This window comes from Microtus oregoni, unplaced genomic scaffold (genome assembly GCF_018167655.1).
Source record: "Microtus oregoni isolate MIOR12 unplaced genomic scaffold, Mior012 000071F_ref0000514, whole genome shotgun sequence".
Classification (NCBI taxonomy): domain Eukaryota; kingdom Metazoa; phylum Chordata; class Mammalia; order Rodentia; family Cricetidae; genus Microtus; species Microtus oregoni.
The window spans coordinates 4,806,545-4,833,742 of NW_024543978.1; positions in this window are offsets into that span (position 1 = coordinate 4,806,545).

Genomic DNA, 27,198 nt, shown 5'->3' on the forward strand with positions numbered 1-27,198 from the left:
GACAAGAGTCTGAACGAGGCAGAGTCGTTCACCCTTGTCCTAGCCTTGTTTCTCTTGCTGGAAGGAAGCACCCTGGCCAAGCAATTCAGGATAAAGCTCTGTTGGAGCTCACAGGTCCAGGGTACAGTCCATTGCTGTGGGGAAGTCGAGGCAGGGATCTGCAACAGCTAGTCATGTCCACAGCCACAAGCAGAAAGCAACGAGTGCATACTAGTGCTCAACCCAATGTCTCTTTCACAGTCCAGGGCCAAATCAAGGGAATGGTTCCACCCACAGTGGGGCTGTGTCAGTTAATAATGAAGATTCCCTCCAGGCAGGCCACAGGCTGACTTGATTAGACAATCCTTCATCAAAACTCTCTGCCTCTGACTCTAGACTGTGTCAAGTGGACAGTCAAAACTAACTACCTCCTTCCTCTAACGGATTTAGACAGCACTTTAGAGGAAACCTTCTGTCCCACAACCCCCAGCACTGTGGGATTTGGTTTCTTGCTCACTTTATGGGACTAATACATTTCCTACTATGATTTACAGCCTGTAGCCATGGTGACCTCTCCACTTCTCCCATCTGCCTCAGGCCCTTTACACTGACTTTCCCTCTCCTAACCTTCCTCTGATGGCCCCTTCTTACCAAATGTGTTTCAGCTCAGCTGTTACTCCTTTGGAGAACTGCCTGCCCCTGACCACACATTCTTAAATTGTGGTCCTTTGAAGCTGCTTTCTGGCTCATGGCCCTGATTACTGACCCTGAGGCTTGGTCACAGCATAAAATATCTTGTTAGCAAGTTGGTAGCTTGTTGTCTGCCTCCCTTGATTAGAACAGATCCTGTAGAGGCCACGTACCTAGCTGTGTAGCCCACCCTTGCGGCCCACACTCAAGAACATTACCTTCCAATTATGCATAGATCTGTGCAAATGGCTTGCTCACACAGCTCTGCCACGGGCCCTGGGAGTTTTGACTCCCCCCTAGATGTGTCTGCAGACCTGATCAACGATATTACCCTTGGAAGAATGTTCTGGAAAAATCAGCATCTGGGGCCCAAGTGAAAGGTGTATCACACCAGATATGGTTCACCCTGTGTGAAGCTGAAGGAGGTGTCAGGGGGTCTCGTCTGTGGATGTGGTGACCAGCCTCCCGCTCTAATGGGACTAAGTACCCTGAAGCCGGCACCAAAGGAAAGGCATGCGGTGGGAGAATGAGGCCTCGTTAGCCACGGTCCTGTTGGTAATGAGGCAGCTGCGCAGCGGCTCCCTATTCTGCTGTAGTCATGACTGCCAAGCACACAGGGAAGGAGGGGGAAGCAGGATGGCTCTCAGCCTCTGCTGTGAAAGCTCTTCATGTACAGATTCCCCCCTCCAGGTGAACCGACCCTTCCTCCACAAAAGCCCCAGGTCCCCTAAGGAGACGTGGTTTCTCCCTTTCAAAGTCTCCAGGCTTTCCCCCAAAGAAAATATCACTTTCAGCTCAGAATCTAGCTATCTAGATTGGGCAGGTGGTCTTGTATGAGACTAGAAGTTCCCCCAAAGCATCTTCAGCAGTTTTCCAAAGTCTTAGTACTGTACTCCGGTATGGGGATCTCCATCTGGCCACTGCTTGCTGTCAGGGTGCTTGCTCGCTTCGATATACAGATGCCAAATAAATGGGAAGATGGATGGAGTGATACAGGTGGTGATTGGCTGAATAGATAGAGGGAGGATAGACAGACGGATATGTAGAGGGTAGATGGACAAACGGTGGATGGGTAGGTGGGTGAATGGATAAAGGGTGGATGGGTGGATGGACAAATAGGTAGATGGATGGGTGGGTGGATTAATGGTAGATGTTGGATGGATAGACACAGGGTGAGTGGGCTTTATATGGACAGTCGAGTGGAGGGAAGGCAGTTCACTGTCATTTTGTAAAGTTATTCTTGATAAAAAAGGTTAATAAATGTCAGATTAAGTCCATGTATGTCAGACTGAGTTCCACAAAACCCTCATCCCATAATTCTATGAGAGGTATATATTAAAATACTCTTACTTGGGTTTAAGATACACTGTGCACTACAACCTGCCTGTGGAGGGTTCATTAGCATGTTAGCCCTGAGAATTCCTACCATGACAAATGCATTTTGCTCAACATGTACAGCTAAATGTTGTCTCAACACAGCAGAGCATCCCTCATCCAAGAGTCTAGATGTGGATGAATGTCCCAGGCAAGCGGATAAGCTGATGGAGACTCAAGGATGGGGCTGGGCAGCTGAAACTCTGCTGACCGGGAACTAAACAGGCCCCTGGGAGAGGCTGGCTAGGACTGGTCCTCTTTGGCTCCCAAGATGAGGGGGTGAGGGGAGGGGGAGAGCTGTCTCGCTTCCCTGAGCCTTTCACGACCCGAGACTGAGTCACCCCACTTTATCTTCCCTTTGTTACCCTGGCAAGCATTCAGGCGGCTTTCGCTGTGGCGCTGATACAATGCTGTGATGATAAAATACTGCCTCTTCTCCCTGGAACAAGAGGTCGGGAGGAATCTGATCATTTTTCCTGTGGAAGTCATCTGGCATTTCAAAGCAGAGGCTCTCCAACCTTTTCAACAGCTTCAGAACACAAAAGCTGAAGAAGTGAAGATGCCGGAGGGAGAAGCTTGTTGGGCTGTTCCTCCCCCACATCCATCCAGGGAAGACAGCAGGCAGCATAGACCCTCTTGGGGCTCTTCTGGCTCACTACCACCACCAACCCCGCTGCCTCCCTCCTCCCCTGACCATATTCCTCCAGCCCCGCGGGGTCTTACGCAGTTTCTCAGAGACTCCTATTGTCTGGTCCATTAAACCCTTCCTGCTAAAGGGATGCTCCCCTTGCCCCTCTCTCCCCACCCCTGCCTCTGGAGACAGTCCTGTGGCTTCTTCTGGAGGCTGCACAGACACCCTAAAGCTTTGCCTACACTTGTAAATCCCCCCCCCTTCTAATTTTTAGTTCCTCCACTTATCCACTGTTTTCATTTGGTTACATCTCAAGGTGGCGGAATGAGTCCATGCCTATAGGCCTCCCCTATCCATGGCACAGGGCCTGGCATACCAGATTTGTACAACTGGTGGCTTCCTGGGTGGCATTTTTGCCAGACAGCACCTCTCGTCTCTGAGATGGCCACTCTCCAGGACACCCGAAGGCTGGAAGAAGCTGGAGTGGCCAGCTATCTTCTCTTCCATCTTACCATCCATGAAATATATGCAGCAGAGTAAGATCTGAGAAAAACTCTTTCGTTACCCCGGAGAGGAGACAAGGTGGTTGAGAGCTCTGAGGGTCCCCTACAGTGCCCCTGCCCTGGGTCCCATGACTATTCAGACCCACCATTCACCCCAGGAAAAGAAAGGCCAGGTCAAGCGGGGCTCTTGCATTGTGACCTCAGATCTTTTGGTCCTGTCGTCTAGGTGCCACCTCCGCTGTGCACTGTCCCAAATACCCAAGGGGTAACAGCACACCCAGAGGCCATGCTGTTATTAGGGTCAGCTGGAGCCATGACAACTTTGTCTCCTAGAGCTTGAAAGCCTCAGGGTCTCCATCTACTCCCTACTTGTGGCAATATTCCAACAGAGCCTCTTTGCTGTGCGTGGCTCTTACTCCTCACAGGAGACGTTCTTAGCTTCCAAAGTTGGGAGGATTTAACCCAAAATATCTTTGAAAGGAGACTCCCAGCTCCAGGACCCCAGCTCAATCCCGCCCAGGCCTCCCCAGCCTCCCCACCAGGGATTGCGGGAGGAACTGGAGCCTTGGGGCTCCCTCCTTTCTCCTCTCCCCTCACCATCTCCACACTACAGACTTTCATTTGGTGATCCTTGTATCCCCTGGATACTGGGCCGCCAACCTTGACTATGGTGGCTAGCACACACTGCTTCTATTCTCGGGATGAGCTAACACTTTGAACCTAAGGGCTCCTGCACATCTGGAAGACCCTGCTGCAACTTCCCAGCCCTTCTGTCGCTCAGGGTGGGATGGGACAGTTCCCATGATACAGAACCAGCTCTCAGCAGGACACACTCAGGGCCCCTGGGCCCCGCTTCATCCTGGCCATACCCTGAACTTTAGTTTCGGGTCTCTGTTTGCAACCTGGATCCTCATTTATTTCTTACTGGACTCCAAGCAAGTCATTCTGCTTCTAGGGCCCACAGCATTCACTTCCTTTGATGGACAAAGCTCAGAACCGGGAGCACAGCATTAGACACAAGAACCCCTCTGCATTTTGGGTAAGGCCTGTAGACAGGGCCCTTCCTTCTTAGCTCTCCCTCCCATTGGGGATCCTTCCTGAAGGCTGCAGGACATAAATACCCCCCCCCCCCCAGTGTGTGTAGGGGAGGGACTTTCTACCTTCTACCTGGAGAAGCCCCAGCTTGAAAGGCAAAGACCAGAAGACACACGGCCCGGGGCCTCAGCGGCAGGCCTCCTCCACAAGGTATCTCACTGAGCTTACTCTGCACCTCCGAGGTCTATTGAGATGGCAGCCAATCGATCGCTCAGCGAAAACTCCTACAACAGCAAAATTGGCCAGCACATTGTGGAAGGATTAATCACCTGCTCCTTCCAAGACACTCAGATCATCAAAAGCTGGGCAGAGGACCTCCCCCATCTACCCCTGAATGACAGCCCTGTCCCAGAGGGGCCTCTCCTCAGACCCGCCCCGTCCCCACACCCCCAAGGCTGGTCTTTCTGGACTCAGGTGTTTTTATCTCATTTCTGCAGAGTCTGAGTGCTAGGTGGCTGGGTTCTGAGCTTGGAGCGACTAATGCCTTCAAGCCTACACAGCCCACCCAAGGTTGGAAAGTTCAAGTCCATACCCTTGTGTGATGGCTTCCACCTATCGCGGCAGCACTCCTAGGAGGGTTGCTAGAACCTTGAACTCCCAGGGAGGGAGGGAGGGAGGGAGGAAGGGAGAGAGGGAGGGAGTTAGCTTAAGCGTGTCAAGCACACACAGAAAAGCTGAGGTTTCCTCCATTTCCTCTCTGAGTCTGTTTGTTCACCCATTAAGTGGGGCTGTGATTCCCTGCCCCACTGTGGTACTGGCAGCTGCTGTAAGCCAACCCAAACACAGAGCCCAAGCCTTCCAAACCCAGGACATGCGTGGATATATGCTGTAACCATCATTGTCAAGACAGACACCTGCACCATGTGAGCTAGACTGGTCCATTTTGGGGGGGGGGTGATGGTGCATACACACGCACACACACACACATGCACACGATAGAGAGAGAGAGAGAGAGAGAGAGAGAGAGAGAGACTGATCCACTTGTATGTGTGTAGGGGCATATGTACACATACACACCACACACACGCACACACACACACACATGCACACGATAAAGAGAGAGAGAAAGAGACTGATCCACTTCTATGTGTGTAGGGGCACATGTACACACACACGCGCACACACACACACACACTTGCATATGAGCATGCGAGGCCAGAGGTTGATAGAGGAAGCATTACTCAATCCCTCTCCTTTTTTTTTCTTGAGACAGAATCTCTCACTGAACTCAAAGATCACAGAGTTTTGGGCTAGTCTGGCTGCCCAGTTTCCTCCAGGGAACAGAACTGTCCTAATTAGAGTTTCTATTGCTATGAAGAGACACTATGACCATAGCAACCTTTATAAAGGAAAACATTTAATTAGGCTGGCATACAGCTTCTGAGGCTTAGTCCATTATCATCACGGTGGAACATGACAGCTTGCAGACAGACTTGCTGCTGGAGGAGGAGCTGAGGGTGGAGGAGGAGCTACGTCTTGGTCCACAGGCAACAGGAAGAGGTCTGAGACACTGGGTGAGGAATATACCCAAGAGAGGCCCTATCATACAATGAAAGTATATGCTCTACTATGTTCATAGCAGCATTGTTTGTAATAGTCAGAACCTGGAAACAACCTAGATGCCCTTCAATGGAAGAATGGGTGAAGAAAGTATGGAATATATACATATTAGAGTACTACTCAGCAGTAAAAAACAATGACTTCTTGAATTTTGCATACAAATGGATGGAAATAGAAAACACTATCCTGAGTGAGGTAAGCCAGACCCAAAAAGAGGAACATGGTATGTACTCACTCATATTTGGTTTCTAGCCATAAATAAAGGACATTGAGCCTATAATTCGTGATCCTAGAGAAGCTAAATAAGGTGAACCCAAAGAAAAACATATAGGCATCCTCCTGAATATTAACCTTCATCATGCAATGAAAGGAGACAGAGACCAGAGACCCACATTGGAGCACCAGACAGAAATCTCAAGGTCCAAATCAGGAGCAGAAGGAGGGTATATTCCCAAGAGTGGTATTGCTGGGTCCAGGGGTAAGTTGATCCCGAATTTCCTGAGAAACCGCCACATTGCTTTCCAAAGTGGTTGCACAAGTTTGCATTACCACCAGCAATGGATGAGTGTACTTCTTTCTCCACAACCTCTCCAGCAAAGGCTATCATTGGTGTTTTTTATTTTAGCCATTCTGACAGGTGTAAGATGGTATCTTAAAGTTGTCTTGATTTGCATTTCCCTGATCGCTAAGGAAGTTGAGCATGACCTTCAGTGTCTTTTGGCCATTTGAACTTCTTCTGTTGAGAATTCTCTGTTCAGCTCAGTGCCCCATTTTATAATTGGGTTGATTAGCTTTTTACGGTCTAGTTTCTTGAGTTCTTTATATATTTTGGAGATCATACCTTTGTCAGTTGCTGTGAGGCACCATCTTCTAAGCCACCCATTAGCACCGAGAGTCCAGCTCGAAACAGATCTAACTCTCGTTTCCACTGCTGTTTTAGACACAAGGACCCGGATAGTCTGTCTCGATGGGGAAGAAGGCACACAAAGCACTGTGTTTCAGTGAGTTGCTTTTCAGCATGCAGTTAGACCATAAGGAAAACTGTCTTTCTTGGGTCACGGCCCTAGAGATCATCAACAGAACCCAAACATTTTGTTTTTTAGTGTACGCAGGCACGCCAGGGCAAAGGTTGATTGGGCTTATCCAGCCAAGGTCCGACTTGTAGCCTTCCTAAACGGGGCCTAGTATCTTCTCTCAGAGGTGAATTTTCTGCTCGGCTGAGGCCTCCTCCAGCCCACCTACCAAGCTCTCCCTGATCATATGTTGATCCTCCGGACACTAGCTTGAATTCACTGGGGGGTGAAATGCTGTGCACCAGGGTACGGAGTGTGCCCCTTGCTGACTATCCTTGATGGGACATCATCTGATGACCTAAGGTCTCCAGCAAACAGCAGGGATGTAGAGGTGAGCCTGAAGCATCCGTGTCTGGTTTGGGAGGGTGGAAAAGGCTGGCTGAGCAGGCCTTGCTCCTGGCTAAAGCTCTGGAAAGAACTGGATGAGAGAATAGGCACAGAGCTCCAAGGCCACATGGGGCCCAGCCAGAAGGCTCAGGGCATGGCAGCCACAAGACCACAGTGAACCTAATTACCATGTTCCCAAGATAGCAGATGAATATTGAGTGTCTTTTTAGAGGACCCGTATAAATTGGGAAATGTTTCTCAGAAACAGCCTGTTTGCCACACGCCCTCTCCTCTGTCTCCCAGGTTTGAACACCCCCTCATTGACTCCATAAACATTCACACAGGCCGACAGGGCTTCAGGTTACACAGGAAGAGGGAAGATTTCAAAGACCAGGCTGGGTCTCAGGGTCTTCTGAAGCTCCCAGTGGAAAACCAGAGTCTTAACACAGACATGCAGTATTTAGCAGGTGCAGACAGCAAGCCCAGAGGAAGGCAGACTGTTTACTACTGGAGTGATATAGTACAGGAAAAATGGAGGTGAGTGTAATGCTCTGTCTCTTTAAGAGACAAGCCACGCCCACTCCTTTCCTGCTGGCAGTCTCAGCCCCACTCTCTCTTCCTGTCCCCTCTCTCGAAGAGGCAGCTTCTGCCTCTCTCCTCACTTCTCCCCTTTGCCCTTTCTCTCTCCTCTCTCTCTCTCTCTCTCTCTCTCTCTCTCTCCCTCTCTCTCCCTCCTTCCCTCTTTCCTTCCCCTCCATAACCCATCTAATAAATGTCCAATTTTATTCTGTATGGTGTGTCTATCTCTGTGTCTCCCACCTGCCACCTATCCGTTTGTCGCTACCTAGGACCAGCCACCTTCCCTATGGCATGGTCTCTGGGACTGGCTGCTTTCGGGTCTCCAGCAGTCCCCGAGACTCACAGAATCTGTGCCTCCCACCCACCGCCTACCCACACCACTCGCCAGGGACCAGCCAACTGCCACATGGTTGGTGACTTGCTGTGTGGTCTTGACCCCACAGCAAGCTGCCAGGGACTCGCAGCAAATCCATTACAGCGAGTATGAGGAAAGACCCCCTGGAATAAAACGCAACAGGTCCAGGCACAGACTGTCATTGAAGGTCTGGGGTCCACTGTGCTCTAGAGATGCTGAGAAAGGCTCAGCCAGAGGAGGAGTGGATGCTGGGGGAGTGCCATGGTAGGAGCAAAGAACTCTCTGGGGGGCTTTGGGCACGGGGAGGCATTTCTAGGTTCCTACAGGCTGCCCACAGCTTCTCACTGCAAATCACATTGCTATTGTGCATGGATTTTTTGCTCGCTTACACTTTAGGATACCTTGCTAGCTTGCACTGAGGTGTGCACACACACGCATGCACATTTCCTGGAATTAGAGTTACAGGAGGTTCTGAGTTACTATATGGGTGCTGGGAATTGAACTCTGGTCCTCTGGAAGAACAACCTGCTGTTGACTGAGGTTTCTATCCCACCTGGTCCTACAGCCATTCATTCCCAAAGAAATACACCAAGGTCTATATTAATTATAAACTGATTGGCCCAGTAGTTCAGGCTTCTTATTACTTCTTATAACATATATTAGCCCATAATTCTTGTCTGTGTTAGCCACGTAGCTTGGTACCTTTTTTGGTGAGGCAGTCACATCTTGCTTCCTCTGAGGCTGGGTCACAACTGCAGACTGAAACTTCCTCTTCCCAGAATTCTTATTGCCCCACCTCTACTTCCTGCCTGGTTGACCCACCTATCCTTCCTGTCTGGCCAATCAGCATTTATTTAAAATACAAGTGACAGGGTGCAGACCATTGTCCCACAGCAACCTGGTGCTCTTAACATCTGTGTGGTTTCCCTGCCCCCCCTCCACAGTAATTCATAAAGGTAACTTGGAGCTGGACATATAGCTTAGTTGGTAGAGAGTTGGTCTAGCATGCACGAAGCCCTGGTACAGTCTCAAGCGCCGTATAAACCAGGTGCGATAGTGCATGCCTGTCATCCCAGAACCTGGGAGGGCAGGCTAGTGGATCAGGGATCAGATGTGCAAGGTCATTCTCAAATTCCAAGGCAACCCTTAAAGACTAGGTACAGTTCTATCTCCACCTGCATACTATGAGGTCTGCTCAGCATCCCCTCCCCACCAGACTTTTCAGAGAAGCAACTTCTGGAATGCAATTTTGGCAGGAGGGAGACAAGCTCACTACTTTAGAAAATTAAAATCCTCAGCCATTTGGGTTGAAATAAAACTCTTGACTCTGCCAAGAACTTCAAAGTCAAGATTAAAGGCTGTCTTTTTGAGACTCACAGGCACGACATGGAGGGCTTTGGGTAGTCGCCTGCTTCTGCAGGATTAGTAGCAACCATCATTCTCAAACAGGTCATAGTAACAGTACCTACTGTGTGCTAAGGTCTCTGGCTGATAAAGTGGGTGGGGATAAGCTCTTTCCACCCCCAAATTCACTAAGGCAGAACAGCTAACCCGGTAGAGCATGGGTAATGGTGTATGGTTGTCTGTGAATTACTCTGTAGTGGGGAGTGCCAGAGGTTAATGCATGCTTTTGGTGAGGAAGTATGCCCAGAAATCTTGATGTTCATATGGATGGGTTATCATTGTGTTTATATTATCTCAGTGGGGTGAGGAGCCAGCTGGAATGTCCTCTGGGGTTAATGGACATTTTGGAAGATGGGTGAATGCAGCTTTGGCAGGAGAAAGATGCTGGAGCCATCCACTTCCACCCAGGTGAGGCTGAGAAAAACTGACCCCACTTATATCCAGGCCTGCTGGATCACCGCTCCATTCTGTCCTGCCCAAATGGGAGCCCATATCAACATACACCTTCTTCCCTATTAACAGAGTCTGGTTCTTTTTGTAAAACTCCTAAGACGGTTTTATTCCCTGGTTACGCCACATTTATCCTCTCATCTTCCTCCGTGGAGAGACTGGTGTCAGTGCTCCATCGATCCAGCAGCCTGGCGTGCCCGTGATTTCTCCACAGCAGGCTGAGACAGCCCATAGATTCCTCTCCTCTCTGGGATGGATTAGCTACTCCTCATGATAAGATATGAAGTGCCGTGAAAATAAACTCACCATGGCTCCCATATGTCTCCACCCACCTGTTTTCCTTTTCCTTTGGTTGCCGAGCATCCCTGAGAAATGATTAATATGATGTTTCATTTAAGTACAGAACAATCTAGATGCTGAATAGGAGGACCAGCACCCAGATGCCAGAAAGCTTGAAATTAAAGGGCTGCAGCCACAGAAAGTAGAAGATTGATTTCATTTTCTTATCTTATGCTCCGTTTTTATGCCTTTCCCGACGTAAAAGGGAGATTAATTAATCCAGGCGCCATCTTTCTGCTGGCAATTTTATATTATGTTTGACTACTTAATAGAAATCGGAGCCATAGCCGGGCGACGCCGAAAGCGTGTCCCAGAGGACCAGACAGAAGTCGGTGTGTCACAGTGGCAGGCTTCATGACTACTGTCAAAGCCAGAAGGCAGAGAGAGTAAACTCTGAGAGGCCTTCGTTCATTCCACAGCCATTTTGCGATGACTGCCACAGAGCCAGGCTGAGATAGCTCTTTACGCTGCCTTCTCCTTGAGAGAACTTGGGGCTGCTCCTGCTTGTGTTTTTTAGGGTGATTTGGAACCACAGTGAAATTCAGTAAATATTTATTGAGCAGAGGCCATCTGTTCAGTACCATCCTGGTTGCGGAGGGAATACCAAGAGAGGTTCAGCCACAGTGACTGTCACTGAAGACCTCGGAGCTAATCGAGAAGGGGACATCTACGCCTGTGATTCAAGGCAATTACGGTAATGGTGTGCATTTAAACACTGTGAGTCTGTTTACCCACGTTTTTGTACAACTCTCTCTGACACTGTTGGAATCTCTCAACAGCTCAGAAAGGGAAGTGGGGGGTCTATGATGAGACATGCTTTGCAAATAATAAACACAAGCTCAGTGGATTAGGATGGGTTTTGCTTTGCTAGGAGGGCAGCAGGGGCCCCAAATGCCCAGCCATGTCCCCAAGAGCCAGCTGTGCAAGCCAAACGCCCAAAGGTTGTAGGTGGGAGGAGCAGACAGGGCTCTCCTGGATCTATCCAGCTGAGAGCTGACCATGCAAGAGCCAGACTCTCTTCGCCCGGGTCTTCCAGCAAGGGGTCCTATCAGGGGCAGTGGTGGAAGGCTCCTGCCCTGGATCTATCCATATGAGAACTGAGAACTTCCCAGAGCAGGAAGATGCAGCATCAACTCCACCAGCCGCCCAGGAGGTCACACAGCCCCTCAGCCAGCTCAGAGATCAAATGGGTGCTGGCCAGTGACTTCACAAAGGGGCAAGGCAGGTTTTAGGACCCCCTTGGCTCTGGACTGTAGGAGGGCAAGCCTCTGAGCATGGATAGGAGCTGCCTAGCTTTCCAGAGAGCAGCCTCCCCGGCTCAGCCCCCTTACTTTTCTCTGTCCTCTTGTTCCAGGCTCAAAGGACAGATGACATCATTTCTCCTCAAGGCCATTAGAGACACGGATCGATGGCAAGAAATAAAGTTTAGATTTTTCAAAACTCTTTGCAGCAGATGGTCTCGGGAGACCAATTGCAGGCAAAAAGATGACAAGATTCCTAATTAAATATAATTAAATAAGCATTAAGAAGGAGGCTGCCGTCCGTGCCTCTCCCATATTAACCACAGTGCGCCAGAGAACCAAACCAAGAATGCCATCCCTTGGGAGAAGTCATGTAAGCCCCTGGTGACTAAGTCTGGGAAACAGCAGGATTAAGAATTCAGCCAGAGACTGCAGGGATGTAGGATCAACACCAGAAAGATGATGGAGAAGAACAGACCCACAAAAAATGCTCATTTCGGGGACCATGTTGTTAGCATTCAAAAGGATCTTCCACTCATATGCTATGTGACCTTAGACACATTGATTTCTGTGCCTCTTTTTTTCCTGTAGGACAGTTTCTTATAACAAAGATGCAAAACAAACCACACACATTGTAACGTTTGTTTGTTTGTTTGTTTGTGACAAGGTTTCTCTGTGAGTTCCCTGGCTGTCCTGGAACTCACTATGTAGACCAAGCTGGCCTCAAACTCACAGAGATCCACCTGCCTCTGCCTCCCAAGTGCTGGGATTAAAGGTGTGCACCACTGCTGCCTGGCTACACATTGTATTTTTAAAACTTTAACAGGGTCTACAAAGCAACTTCCAGGACAGCCAGGACTATTACACAGAGAAACCCTGTCTTGAAAAACCAATAAAAAAAAAGTATAAGCAAACACTACAAAGTGAAAAAGTCATATATAATGAAACATACTGGCCCCGAAGCAGTATTCCAACAGGCAGTCTCTATGAAACATTGGCTAAGTAGATGTTACTCTCCCATTGATTTATTATTTATTAATTTATTTATTTACCATGAGTCTAGAATTTGTTTTTAAGACCTGGACAGCTTCTCTCCATATGAACCAATTGTACTTTCTGTGCATAGGAAGTAACTACCATATTGGCTGGCCAGAGCTAAACCAAAAGCCAGATTTAAAAACAGAGCCTGGAGATGGAGGTGGGTGGTGGGTGGAAGGTCTATCTCAGTGGTGGCGTTTACCTAACATGCACGGGGCTCAGGGCACTTAACTGTGCCTCTTCCCGTCATTAGCACCCAGGATATATGACATTAATAGCAGACAGCTCAGCTAAAAAGAAGAATGGCTATCCAGAGCTCCTAGCTATGATGTCTTCCCTTTTGAACCCCTATCATTAGAGCAAACGGGTGTGTTGGAGGGAGTGGGCATGAGGACCCGCCTCCTAACCAAGGAACTAAAGGCAATTAATGGTTGCTGGGGAGAAGAGGTCATTTTTTTCCTTTGGCAACATAGCTACTGGTAAGTTGTCCACGCCCCACTCGCCCACGCTTATGTGAGCAGCTCCAAATCAACGCAGTAGGTCAACAGAAAGGGGAGAAACAGATATGAAGGTGGGGGAGGGTTGTAAGGAAGAAGGGGAGTCCGAAGACCATAGGGAGGGGCTGAGATAGGGCAGTAGGAGCGAATATGCTTAAAATGCATTATATCCATGCAAAAGATGAATAAAATAAACAATAAAGAAGCAGAGCCGAGGCTGAGGGGGCTGTTTTAGTGCCCTGCAGTGCTCTGGGAACAAAGGCCAGTTCAGCCAGCTCCCCCAGCTCGGCCCTAAAGCAATCAGTGGCTCCCAAGATTAAAATTCACCCACAGCCAAATCCTATTATAAACAGCTCCGCTCCACCTGCAGCCTGGAAGCCAGCAGATGCAGCCCCTCTCCTGGGCATACAGTGATGGAAACCCCTCCTCGCTCTGACGCCCCCAGCCTTTAAATCAGCCATGATTCTGGCCTGACACCGAGTTATGGCACGTTTACAGAGCCGCTGTAGGGCTCTCTAAATTTTGTGGCCATGGCTCGTTCTCACCCAACAATCCAAATAAAAATAGCACTATTGATCACGAAGCCATCGATAACGTCAGCCCCGGAGCCGCACGTGAGCATCTTTAATTGCCTCGTCCCTTTTATGTCTTCAGATATTACCATACATGTCTGGGAGGCCAACAGCCTCTGGGTGTGGGGGAGAGAGATCTGTGCCAGGCACGCAGGGAGTGGGACTTCCATTTGGGGCCCATTGTTAGAGCATGTTAGGAATGCCACCAATAATGCTTAACTTCTCCCATTGTGCGCCCCCCTTCAAGCAATTAAGCTTCGTTTGCTGAAACAGAGAAGCAAAGTGGTGATACCCAATAAATTAATCAAGAAATAAGGAATGAAGGCCGCGGTGAGCTGGGTGTTTGCACATCACACATGTGGGGCTCCAGATGCTGAGACAATTTTTACCACTATAAAAACTAAGAAAGAGGAAACTAGATGCTGTTCCAAATGACAGGCAGCCCTCCCTGTGGCACAGAGATGTCTCAGCAGCTTCTGGAATCTTCCTCCCTCCCCTGCGGGGTCTGGAAGGAGAGAAAGGCTCCCCATCAGGGTCTCACACGTTTTTTTTTTCCTGAGGTCTGCACAACTGTGTGAGATGTGAAGTGATCGTCTAGGCAATTCGACAAGAAAGCTGCAAAATCAAAATTAACACATGCTTCATTAAATGGCCGCCCAGAGCAGCAAGGCTGGCTCCTCGGCATGCAGCCTTCCCCATAGAGGAATCATAAAGTTCCATTACATTTGAGAAAACAGGCACAGGGATTCTGACGATGCCTATTGGTTACGGGGTAAATCACAGGTAATTGAGACTATGATAAATTACCCAGAGTCAGATAATTTAAAAAGAGAAATCATTAAACTTCTTTCACATAGCTTTACTGAAGACAAATGTTCGTTAAAGTGTGGGTGTGTATTAATTTGTTTGACGGGTTAGGGGGTGACGGGAGCTGAGGAGGGGCACAGAACAAGTTGGAATGTGCAGCCTCCAGAGGCTGCATCTGTTGTTAAGGATGTAGCTCAGCCCATACACGGCTTGCCTAGCATTCCCGAGGCCCTGAGTTCAATCCCCAGCAATGATAAACCAGGCATCATAGCCCATACCTGTAACCCCAGCACTTGAAAGGGGGAGACAGGAGGATCAGAAGTTCAAGGTCATCTTCTCCACATAGGGATTTAGAACCCATCTTTAAGGGGAAAAACGGGGGGAGAGTGGGGACCTGCTCCTCATAGAGGTAGCTCAGGGAGCCCCAACACTTGACATGGAACACTTGACAGGGTCTGGAAGCCGTATGAGCCCTGGTTATAGGAATCAATTCTAAGTCTCTAGCAGTCTGGCCACGCTCCAAGGTCAGTATTATCATGTGTCCTTCCCCATCCGCCTACAGTGAACTGAACTTGTTTCCACGTCTGTCTGCCTGCCCACAGTCAGGAGCACAAGCTGGAAATGACACCGGCTTAGGCGCTGACACATTCACGAGTGTGCTGGGGAGCCCACTAACTGGTAGGGGACCATGGTGGCATATGCAAATGAAGCCAAATGGGCACTCAAGGTACATGGCCAGCAGTCTGCCTTGGGAGGATCCTAGCTGATCTCACCTTCTACTGCACGACATGCTGTGGCAGCAGGAGAGAAGAGGTTGCTCCTGGCACCTGAGGCCTGGAAGCCAGCAGGGCTGCTCAGTACCGCACAGTGTCGAGGAGGCCCTGCCATAGTGAGTGACCAAGTCCCAAGCACCAGTAGCCCTGTATGGAGAAACCCTACCTCAGAGAACATGCAGACGAGCCTGCCTTCTGAGGGCTCTCCCTGACAACTCAAGGAGACCTGGGCAATCTGGTAAACTCTGGGAAAACAGCACACCCAGATAGATCTTGGGACCGAGAAATGGTGTGGGCTCCCCAGAGAACTGAGGTCTAGGCACCTGTCGGGACTGGGTGTGTTTGTGATTGCATCAGACTCCAGTTGTGAGCCAAAAGATGAAAATGATTTCTATTAATCACCCTTCTATAAGGGCCAGGTCTCAGAGCCATCTCCATAGAGACCACCCCTCCACAATGGCTACCCAGCAACCTTCCCTTCTGTCACAGAGGTTGCTTGTACATTTTTCTTTTAAGGAGACCTGACTCTGTCTGCAGAGGCCTTCAGACTATTCTTTCAAACAAGATCACATCAGAAGACATTACTGACAGCTTGGGATGGAAAGGGAGGAAACCATCCTCCACTCTCCCTCTCATTTGCACTATAATCGCCTGGCCATCCTGAGAGGCGCCGGATGGGATGGGAGATGTTCTCCAAGTGGCCCTGGGCTCGGTCACCGCAGGGCTGTGACAGCACCTTGGATTTATGAATTAAGTGGTGACCTTATAAGTATTGGTTTGGAACCGTGTGGTGGAGGCTGTGACAGTGGGCATTGCAACACCTACACTACCGGATGTAATTTGGGGGCCATGGGTGAGATTGCTATGTGCTGGTTCAGGTTTGAGATTAGCTCATTGCAGAACAATGACTAATTAGTGTGTTCCTGTGAGCACGGGGGACATTAGCACTATCTTCCAGGAGAAAAACTGAAAAGGGTGGAAGAGGCTTGCCCTGTTCCTCTGGGAGCTGCTCCTGCCATGAGAATTAGGACCCTGTTGTTGCAAGCTCAAAGTGGGAGCTAAAAGCTTCATCCACGTGAGAAATTGCAGCCTGAAACATCCCTGTGTGCTCAGACTTGAGAGAGCAACTAGACCAGAGGCTGCAATGGAAATCGGAGGGGGGAGGGGCCGCTGCCATCCCTGCTGAAGCCAGCAGACCACACCAAAGCCTAGGGACAAGCCTAGCTGCACCCTGGGCTTCTTCCCTAATTCCAAATACCCTATTTGCAAAGATGAGCCGTGAAGAGGCATGCTGAGAAGTGAAAGCATGCAGTCGCTTTCCCCCAGCCCTCAGCTATAATGTGCAGAGAAGACCCAACGTGGCCACTTCTGTATGGTGAGGGGCAGAGCGCTAAAAAATGACCCTTGCTGGCCTTCATACCTTTCCAGAGAACACTGTGCAATTAGCCTTTCTTTTCCTTCTCTTAAAAGTTGAACTGAAATTAATTTTTTTTCCAAACCAGTCGGTTTGAAAAGAAAGAAACAGTGCTTTAACAGTGGGTAATTTCTTCTTGATTAAAGAGAGGGGCTGTTGATAAAATTGATGCCCAGTTAGCTTATAATGGATGGAGGCCTCTGTCGGACGCTCCTGGAGGATTCCAGGCACCTTGTGATGGGTTTTCAGGCAAGGAATGGGCATCCGAGAATGGGAGCTTTCTGGAACAAAGAAGAGAGGCAACCGGGGCCACAGATGAGGAGCAAGGAGGATGTCTGCAAAAGTGGGTGGTCCTTCCTGCCTAGCACTAATTGTCTTTTCTCAACAGTCCCTCAGTATGATTTGCAGCCTTTTGTTCAAGTTCAAGGACGAACTGCAGTTGCCCTCCCAACCCCCACAAACATGATCAGCCTAGTTACTTCTCATCTTGGTTTCTGCTCCAGTGTAGATGGAGCTGTCTCTTTATGAGGGGGTGGCAAAGCCGGTGTGATGAAGCTTGGTGCTTCTGATGGCCACTGTAGGCATCTTGCTCTTGACGTCAACAGGATGAGCTGAGCACAGAAGCAGGTCAAAGGAATCTAAACCCGGGGAGCAAAGCAAACAACCTTGGGAGGGAGGAAATGATGGCTCAGGCAGCAAGAAGCTTGCCACACAGGAATGAGACCTCTAGCTCAACCCTCAGAATCCACATTGAGGAAGTCATGGGTGCTGGTGCATGCTTGTAATCTCAGAACCAGGGAGGTGAGGACAGGAAGATCTGTGGGGCTCAATGGCCAGCTAGTCTAGCTTACATGGCAAGTCCCAAGGCAATGAGAGACTCTGTCAGGAGAACAGCAAGGTGGATGGCACCCAGAGAACAACCCCAGAGGTGAACATCTGGCTTCTACACAAACGCACACATGCGCGCACAAACACATGCGCACACAGAGGGGAGAACAGGGCAAATACACACAGCAGAGGCAGATTGCACACTGCACAAGGGAACACGTAGGATGCAAGGGCCGGTCCCCCTCTGTTCACAAAGTCACCTACCTAGGGGCATATTTCCTTTTAATCAGCAGGAAAACATGAGTGGCTCACCGAGTGGGGAGAACCCACTAGGGTTCTCCGCCCAGAGGGCATGCCACCCGCTGCTGCACACAAAAGTACCACCTGGCTTGGTGTTGGCCTGGACATACTAGATTTGGTAAGAGTTTTGATTCAAGTGCCCCAGTTAAATAAACCAATCAGTGCTTAGTGAATGCTCAGGCTACGCAAATGAAGGGACGAGAGTCAGTGCACCCACAACAAAGCAGGAGGGTGCCAGAGGTCTTCTGGGAGAGACAGGCACCTAGGACGACATAACCAGGCTTTAAGCCCTATCAGAAATAGGTGGTTACTCCCCTGACAGTTGTGTATCTCAGGGAGCATATCTTGCCAGGCTAGTCATTACCGTAGCTCTTGGGGTTCACATTGGGTATTACTGATGATTCATTTGCTCCTCTAATAAAATACATGGCACCTTCCAGCACTGGGAAAGCTAACTAGTAGAAATGAAGCAGCCAGATCAATAGCAACTTGATTTCTCCATGTCCTGTGACTCAAGTGTTTGGAGTCTTCAACCATAGGGCCTTACCCTCAAGTTCTGGAGAGTAGCCAAGAGGAATACTTTTTTGGGACAGGCTCTCCCTCTAAACCTGGAGTTGGCTGATTCTACTTAATTGGCTGGCGAGCGAGACCCAGAGATTCACCCATCTCTGCCTCGCAATGCTGGCTTTCCTATACTACTGCAGTGACAGCTGTGGATCCAAACCAGGTCTTCATGCTTGGGCAACAAGCCTGTTTATTCCCAGTCCCCACCCGCCAACTGCTTGTTTGTTTTGCTTTGTTTTTCAGTAAAGTTTCTTTGGGATGTGGAACAGACCTTATGTCTACAGGGCATTGTAGGCTGCTTTCGTGTTCCTGGAGGGAGAGTTGGACACAGAAGTTTCTCCTCATTCAAAGGGGATGCAGTCCAACCACTGGATGCTTGAAGCAGTTAATTTGAATGGAAAGTGTGTATTTAAACACTTGGATCCGGGAGGTGGTGCTGTTTGGGGTGGTGTAGAGCCTTTAGAAGGTGCCGCCTTGATGGAGGAAGCAGGGGTGAGGGCAGTCCTTGGGGTTTTTATAGCCTTGCCCACATCCTGCTATAGTCAGTCTCTCTCTCTCTCTCTCTCTCTCTCTCTCTCTCTCTCTCTCTTTCCCTCTGTCCCCCACTCTCTCTCCCTCCTCCCACTCTCTTTCTCTCTCCTTCCTGTATGTGTCTATATCAATGTGACCAGCCAGCTTCCTTCTCCTGTTGCAACCATGCCTCCCCTATTGTGACCACACTATTGCTCTGGGACCTTCCTCCAGGTGTTTTTGTCAGGGTGCTTTTATGACAGTAATAGCATTAGCTTCTTCCCCTGTGACAGAATACCAGCCAGAACCAACTGGAGGAAGAAGGGATTTATTTTGGCTCTGACTCAGGAGACATGAGTCAAGCACCGTGAGGAAAGCATGGCAGCTGGGAACCGGTTGCTGTGTTGAAGCTGGAGCTTTTGGCTTCTGCTGCTCACATCTTGGTGGAGCAGGAAGCAGAGAACTGGACTGGAAACAGGGCAGCTAAGCCCTCAAAGACCTGCCCCAGGGACTGATATCATAAGGTTCTCCGAAACACCCCCAAGAGGCTCCACCGGTAGGGCAAGTATCCAAACAAGAGCTTGTGAGGACATTTCAGATTCAAACCACAAAAGCACTGAAGCCCGCGTGTCACATGCCTTTCCCCCACACCTCATAACTGTGCTAAAGGTGGCTTTACACATTGGCATGGTGGGCTTAGCAACATGGTGAGTCGAAGCACAAGTACAGAAGGGCTCCGTGGCTAAGAGCACTTGCTGCTCTTGCAGAAGACCTGAGTTCAGCTCCCAGGACACACATTGGGTGGCTCACAACTGCCTGGAACTCCAGATCCAGTGTATCCTGTGTCCCCTCTGGTCTCCAAGGGCATCTGCACTCATGTGCATGTACCCATAAGCAGACACACACATATACACACATTTTAAAATGAGATCTTTAAAAAAAGAATAGCTAGGAAAATGATAAGAACCTACGATTTAAAAAAAAATACCCACATGTCCACATGTCTTCTCTTGTGTTTTCAGTTATTATTAGGTAGAATAAGTGCTCATTTGAACCAGATCCAGTGACACCGGGATACCTAATAGAGATAGAAGCTATGGGACTAGAAGCTGTGAAGACCAGATGTGTATAGACAGGGATGCCTCACCTGGACAGGACCAGGTACACAAGGGCCCATAAAACAACTCAGAGAAACATGCAGCTCAAAATGCAAATATTTTACCTCTGGACTCTCCCATAGAGTACTATCAGACCTTAATTGACCACGGGTTGCTGGAACCCCATGGAAGTGGAAGCAGAAAAGCTAGGGGTCTCCATCTCATGAACAGCCCCTCAGTACACTTCTCTTTACATTTCCTTACAGCAATGGGTTCCATTATGACATCATCAAACATGCATAGACTATATCTGAAGATATGTGTGAATGTGCTCAGGTCTGTGTGCGCACACACGTGTGTGGAGGTTAGCATCGGATATCTTTCCCTGTTCTGTTTTGAAACAGGGTATCTCCATGAACCTTGAGTTCATCAATTAGGCAAGAACAGACAGTGAGCTCCAGGGACCCTCCTGTCTCTGTGTCCCCAGCACTGGGATTGCAGACATGGACCAATGGGCCCATCTTTTACATGGGTGGGTACTGGGGATCCCAACTCAGGTCATCATGCTTGCGGGCCCCTTACCACCCAAACCATGGCCTCAGCACTGCTCCCCCCGATCTATTTTGGTCATATTTACCCCTCTACCCTCTCTTACCTCCCTCTTTCTTCTGAAGTCCTCTTCCTCCCAACCAGTAGCCCTTTTATTTTCAAATCTTTCAAAGCAAATCTCTTTACCTTCATGTCCCTCTGGGTTAACTTTATCAGGGTACCATCTAAATGGACAAAGGAGGGGCCTGCACAGAGGCATGTTTCTATAGAAAACCCAAGGTGAGCATCCACGGGAGCCAGAGCCAAGCCCAGACATGTGGGCCCAGACACTTGGCCATTGTGGTCCCTGACTATAGCAGGAAACCTTCCTTCTTGCATTCTCTGCGTCTGTCAAGGAGGAGGGGGAAGGAAGAAGATGGTGTTGAAGCAACGCTGTCCTCTCCAGCAAAAGGTGGCTTAGAAATGCCAGCCGCAGCTAGATATGGGTTGAGTTGGGTCAAGGATCCACAAAGTAGAGCTTGAGTTTTATTCTCTCTGTGTTGATGGATGAGGCCTTTGAAGAGGCCGGCAGAGGCCTCACCCCTTGCATCTAGAGAAGATTTGTGAGCGCATTTAGATGAAGGATCTCTTCCCAGCTCCCATGAGTGTTGAAGTTGACTTGCTTCAAACCAAGATCAAAGAACAGGCTAGAGAGATGGCTTCGCTGATTTGTATAAATCAGCCAGACACACCGCGGCCTCAACAACCCCTGATGCTTCTCCAGTCAGAGGTAACTAGCTAAGAAGCGTGGCAGGCAGCCTCCAAATGCCAAGCCCCTCCTTGGGAAAGGAGTGTGGGGTGACATCGATCACCCAGGGCCCGACTTCACCGTGACTGTCTGGAGCCGTAATTGAAGAGGCTCCGAGGTCTATTTCTCCTGTATCCTTCAACCTTTCAGAGTGGATTTGAGTGATTATTTTGAGCACTAAGGCCGTATATATTGTCGAGCTTTCAAACGGTCATAGACATTGTCTTGTTTCAACTTCATAAGAATCAGAGGAGATGATGGGGGTGGCAAAGATGTCTGCCAGCTTGCTGAGGAGAAACGGAAGCTCAAGGGTATCGAGGGTCTTGCCCAAGGTCATCAGATACAAGGCTGACAAAAGTGGGATGGGACTTAGTGCCCTCCCCAGCCACCCAGATGCCCTGTCTTGCCTGGATTCTAGATGGTTCTGGGCATGCTTGCTTCTGGGCCGGGCACATTCACCGTCTCTTGCCATCTTTAAATGTTCCCCTGATCTACACATCTTTTTCAGCTTTTTGAATGCTGCCCCAGAGAATTTCATCAGTGAGCATTTTTACACGCAGGCCTCTGTGCATGCGCACATCAGCTAGACTTCACAAAACCACATCTCGTTTCTGATCTGTGTGTATCTGAGAGGCTTCCTTTATTGTTAAGATCTTCAGATCTGTGAGTGAATTTGCATCCCCTGAGTCCTTCCATCTGCTGAGGCTGCTTAGAAACCAGCTGTTGTCATTCTCTAGAGCACTGATTCTCAACCTTCCCAACACTGAGACCCTTTAACACAGTTCCTCGTGCCATGGTGGCCCCCAGACATTAAATTATTTCGTTGCTACTTCACAACTATAATTTTGACACTGTCATGAATCATAATATAAACACTTGATATGCAGGATATCTGACATGAAACCCCCAAAGGGGTCTCACCCCACATGTTGAGAACTGTCTCCTCAGAGCAGCTCATGGACCCCATTGTACAGGCAGAAGCAAACTGAGAGTCAGAGATGTCAAGCTACTCATCCAAGGTCACACAGAAAGCAGGCCATCACATGATGGTTTCTCGCCATCACCTTCACCTTGCCCACTGCCTGTTGACAATGTTTTGTGTTGCTGCAACGCTTCAGAGTAGCTGCTGTGTTCCGTGTTACCTCAGCACATTTTCCTCTTAACTAAGAAATTTCCATCTTTAAAATAAATTGAATTGGAGGCATAAGTCTGTCACCCTAACTAATCAGGAAGTGATGTAAGAGGAGGGCTAATTCCACGGCTGCTTGGGCTAGCCTGGGTTTACAGGGTGAATCTGAGCCTGGCTAGGCAACTCAGGGAGACTCTGTCTCAAAACTTTAAAACAGAGCAAAAAGAGAACCTGGGATTATAACTCCATTCTTTGTCTAGCATATGCCAGCCCCTGGCTTTACTCCCCAGCCCTGCACAAGGAGGAGGGAAGAGCATCATCCCTGTTCTCTTCCTTACCACAGTAACACGAGTTGACTCTTGGAATCTTGTAGTTGGTCTCTAATCAAACAGAACCAAGGCTGCAGAGTGCTGAGAGCTGACCCTGAAGTCTAAGGGACGACACTGCCTCCTCTGAGGCAGGAGGGATCTGACCAGCGAGGGCCAATGCTATTGACAGGGAAAGAAAGCCACTTAGACTGCTTAACCATTCACCAAGTTTTCACACAGGATAACAAGATGGGGTGGCCCTCCTGGGAGCCTCCTTATTCCAGGACAATGGCACAAGACTCTAACAAGATTCTACAACTACCTCTACACATTCAGAGAAAGACCAAGGGCCTTTCTCCTAGACCCAGAGCCAAACAAAGGGGCTGACTCCCATACCTGCAAACCAATACTATACATAACATTCAAAGGAACCATTTGGACTTTTCTAAGAGGGTTAGGAGTGTGGCTGGGTGATAGAACACTTGCCTAGCATGTGCAAGATCCAAGGTTCAATCCCAGCCCAGCTAAACACAATATAAAATGCTTAGTAATGAAGAACAAGCTCAGTGAAATCACAGTGCACAAGATCCATATCCAAACATCAAACACACTTCTACACACTGGCAACAAGCAATCAAAAATATACTTACTTTACACCAAACCCGTGAAATATTTGGGCATAGATCTTGCAACATATATGCAAACTTTGTATAGTGAATGCCAACATAATAAGGAAAACCAAAGACCCAAGTGGCCAGAGATGCTCCAGCGATAAGCTAAAGACAACACTGTCAAGCTTTCAATTCTTCCATATATACAGCTCCTCCGCTCCAAATGAACTCCTCAAATCAGCACATCATCCGTCTCAATCGGGGCATAGTGTTCGTACAAAGCAACAAGCTGAGGGCCAGGAGAGTGCAAACGGGTAGACCTGAGTTCAGAGCCCCAACACCCAAGGAAAAACCAGGTGCAGTATCCAGGTGTGGTAACATACATATGTCACCTAGCACTGGAGGACAGAGACAAGAAGACCCCTGGAGTAAACTCTTGGGTTACTGAGAAACTCTGTCTCGAGTAATAATGACGACAGTGCAGACGGTGAGTGGGGAAGATGCCTGACGTCTACTTCTGAGCTCTGTATGTCCACACACAGGCAAATTTATCTGTACACACATCAACATAAACACACACACACAACCACTCAACCTCCCCCCAACCCCAACAATACACAAAGACATCAACATGAAAAGGCCTCACAGAAAGTCACTGGTTAGCAAGTTAATCTTAAAATGCAGGAGGAGTCTAGGAGAGGTATAGTACATGGATGGACAATGCTAACCCCAAAAGTCATGGGTTAATAACAAAAGTACAGTATCAGGTGTGACGTAGCCTTGTGCCTTCAATCGGGAAAGCCACGGAGGTCTCTAAATGGGCACAGGTTATGCCATTACCCTTGGTGACCCACCAAAAGTCCTTGGTAAGAGTCTTTCCTGTTGCTGAACATCCCACACACTTGGCTGCAATCCATTGAGGAACCAATCTGGAACCAACCAGGAAAATTCCCTTCTGGTGGCAGCTTTCATGGTAGCCGAAGGTGCTATAATGATATTATCCATCCATCAACTCTCTCTGCTACAAACCACATGGGCACTGTATAACAGTAGCATGGTGGTTAGAGAAATAACCAACTCTTCTCTGATTGGATTTGAGGTCTGCTCCACAGGAGGAAATTCAAGCCTGGTATTGCAATCCAGTTCAGAAGTCCCCCTTAGGGTGGGACCTGCTATTGTTTTGCTGTTGTGAATTTGCCTTCCTGGAGATGTGGCTACTCCCAACCTTAATCAGAAAACCTTCTTGTCCCAGTGGGCAGCAGTAAATAGTGAGATTCACAACTGTCAAGGGCTGTGTATTAGAATGTCTAGTTCTAAGTGGGACAAGCTTATGAATCCCACTATCAAGAAGACTTGAGGACCATTAAAAAAAAGGTAAGAGTCAAAAAATATGGAGACCCGCGGTGGGGTGCTGTCTTCTGGCATGAAATGACTGTTGTGGTCATGAACTCTCAGCGCCCAGTGTTACCTTGAAAAGACATGCACAAAATTAAAAGAGCCAAATCACTAGCACATATGATTGATGATCTCTGGATCCCACCACCTGCTATAGGGAGCTATGGGAAGTGGAGAGTCGCTGCGGCAGGAAGAGCCATGGGTTTTTGAAGAAGAGGATTCTGGGGAGTTAGCTATGCTCAGTGAAGGGCACATGCCACATACATGTGGGGAGCATGAACTGGATTTAAATAATTTAAAATAACAACCACAACCATAAATGCACACACATAAAATGCACAAAAGAACAACAAGAAAAAAACTGTGGTGGGGGGAGGGAAGAGAGATTGGGAAAAATAAGGAAGGGAACATGAGAATGAGCAGCTAAAACTAAGAAACTTGTAAGAGGTCTTATGGGAACCAACAACAGTAGAAGCGCGCGCGCGCACGTGTGTGTGTGTGTGTGTGTGTGTGTATGTGTGTGTCTATACACATGTATATATGTTTGCTTGTATATATGTATGTAGTATTATGAAATATAAATTGGAAATACCAAATTACAGGGGAGAAAAAAGTCCCAAGTAGATACCTCTCGCCACCAAATTAAACCTCCAATGACAGGATTAAGTTAAACCTTACTGAGTTTTGACAAAAACCGCCAAAAAGCCATAAAATAACTGAGGTTATTGACGAAGCTGTTGGTTGCTCTCCACACACTGACATTAAGGCCATACTGGGGCAAACATCAGTTACATAACTCACTGAAGTTACATAACAAGAAGAAGCTGAGCTGTTGCGTGCCTACAGCCTTCCCTCTACAGACTAGTACCCATACAACTGGAAGGTACCCTACACATGCCCAGAGGTCAAAGGTCAACAACAATTCAGATACAGACCTGTCTCAGTGTTCTGTTCCTGTGAAGAAAGTTCATGTCCACAGCAACTCTTACAATGGAAAGCTTTTGTGGTTGGCTCACAGTTTCAGAGATTTAATTCCATTGTCATCAATGCATGGAGCACGGTGCCATACAGGCAAATATGGTGCTGGAGAAGTAGCTGAGAGATTTGCATCCAGATCTGTGGGCAGCAGGAAAAGAAATTCAGGGCTTGTCATGGGATTCTCAAACCTCAAAGCCTACTCTCAGAAATATACTTCCTCCAACAAGGCCACACTTCTCAATCCTTTAAAATAATGTTACTCCCTGGTGACCAAGGCATTCAAACCTATGAGGCTATGGAAGCTGTTCTTATTGAAGCAACCACAAAACCCTTTGGTCTACAGTGGCGAGCTGTCCCCATGATACGTTCATACAATAGTGGCATAAAATCTTTGTAAGTAAGCAAACACCATCTGGTTGTTTATAATGCCCACACTATGAGATGAAATTCATCCCTGACACTCCTCAGATGGTCAAGAACCTGAGACTAGAAAGTCCAGGGACCTAGGGGTAAACAAATACCCCAGTTCCTCTAAAGGAATGTGGCAATGCAGTACTCGAAGGCATTCTGCTGTGCTCACAGACAGCGTCTCGTCAGCCATCGTCAGAGAAGCTTCCTCCTGCAGAAAATGGGAGCAAACAGAAACCGCAGCTGACAGTGTGCAGAATGAGAGACCCTGGAACACCAGAGCTGAAGGGATGTCTCATCAAACCCTCCCTTGGGGTTCAGGAGCATTGGGGAAGGGGCGACAGGAGGATTGTAGGGGCAGAGGGAAAGGCAGACACCAAGGAAACACAACAGGCTGAGGCACAGCCGCACCCACTCAGACTGTGACCGCATGCACAGAGCCTGCACAGGTCTGAGGAGGTGGACACAGCCCTGTGTGTGAGACAGGAGCTTTCTACCACTGTCAGCCGCTTCCAAAGGGAAAATCAGCTTTCTCCAGCAGGATCTCACTGCCCATGAAATCCAAACATAAGGGCAGACCCCGTGCCCAGCAGTACAAGGCCAATGCAAAAGAACTCAGTGGTAGTTTAGAGGATTATTGACTCATAATCTTGACGTGGAAATGATTTTTTTTTTGCCCAACAGGTCTTTTATTTATCAATTATGGTTTGTGATTTTTTGGTTTTTGTGGAATTTCTGTGTGTGCAAGTATGTTGGGGTGAAGCATGAATAATAAAAACTCAGACAAAACTTGGGGTTCAACCTGAAGACTAGAAAAGCAATCAGCCACTTTTATTTAAACAACCACAAAACCCTTGCTCTTCAATGGTGACCTGCTTGCATGAAACACTGATACAATAGTGGCACAAATTTGGGGAGTAACCAATCACTGTCCTGATGCTTATAAGGCCCACTATGGGATGAAATTCATCCCTGACACTGTTGAGAGGGTCAAGAACTTCGGAGTAGATATGCAAGGAACCTAGGGAAAACC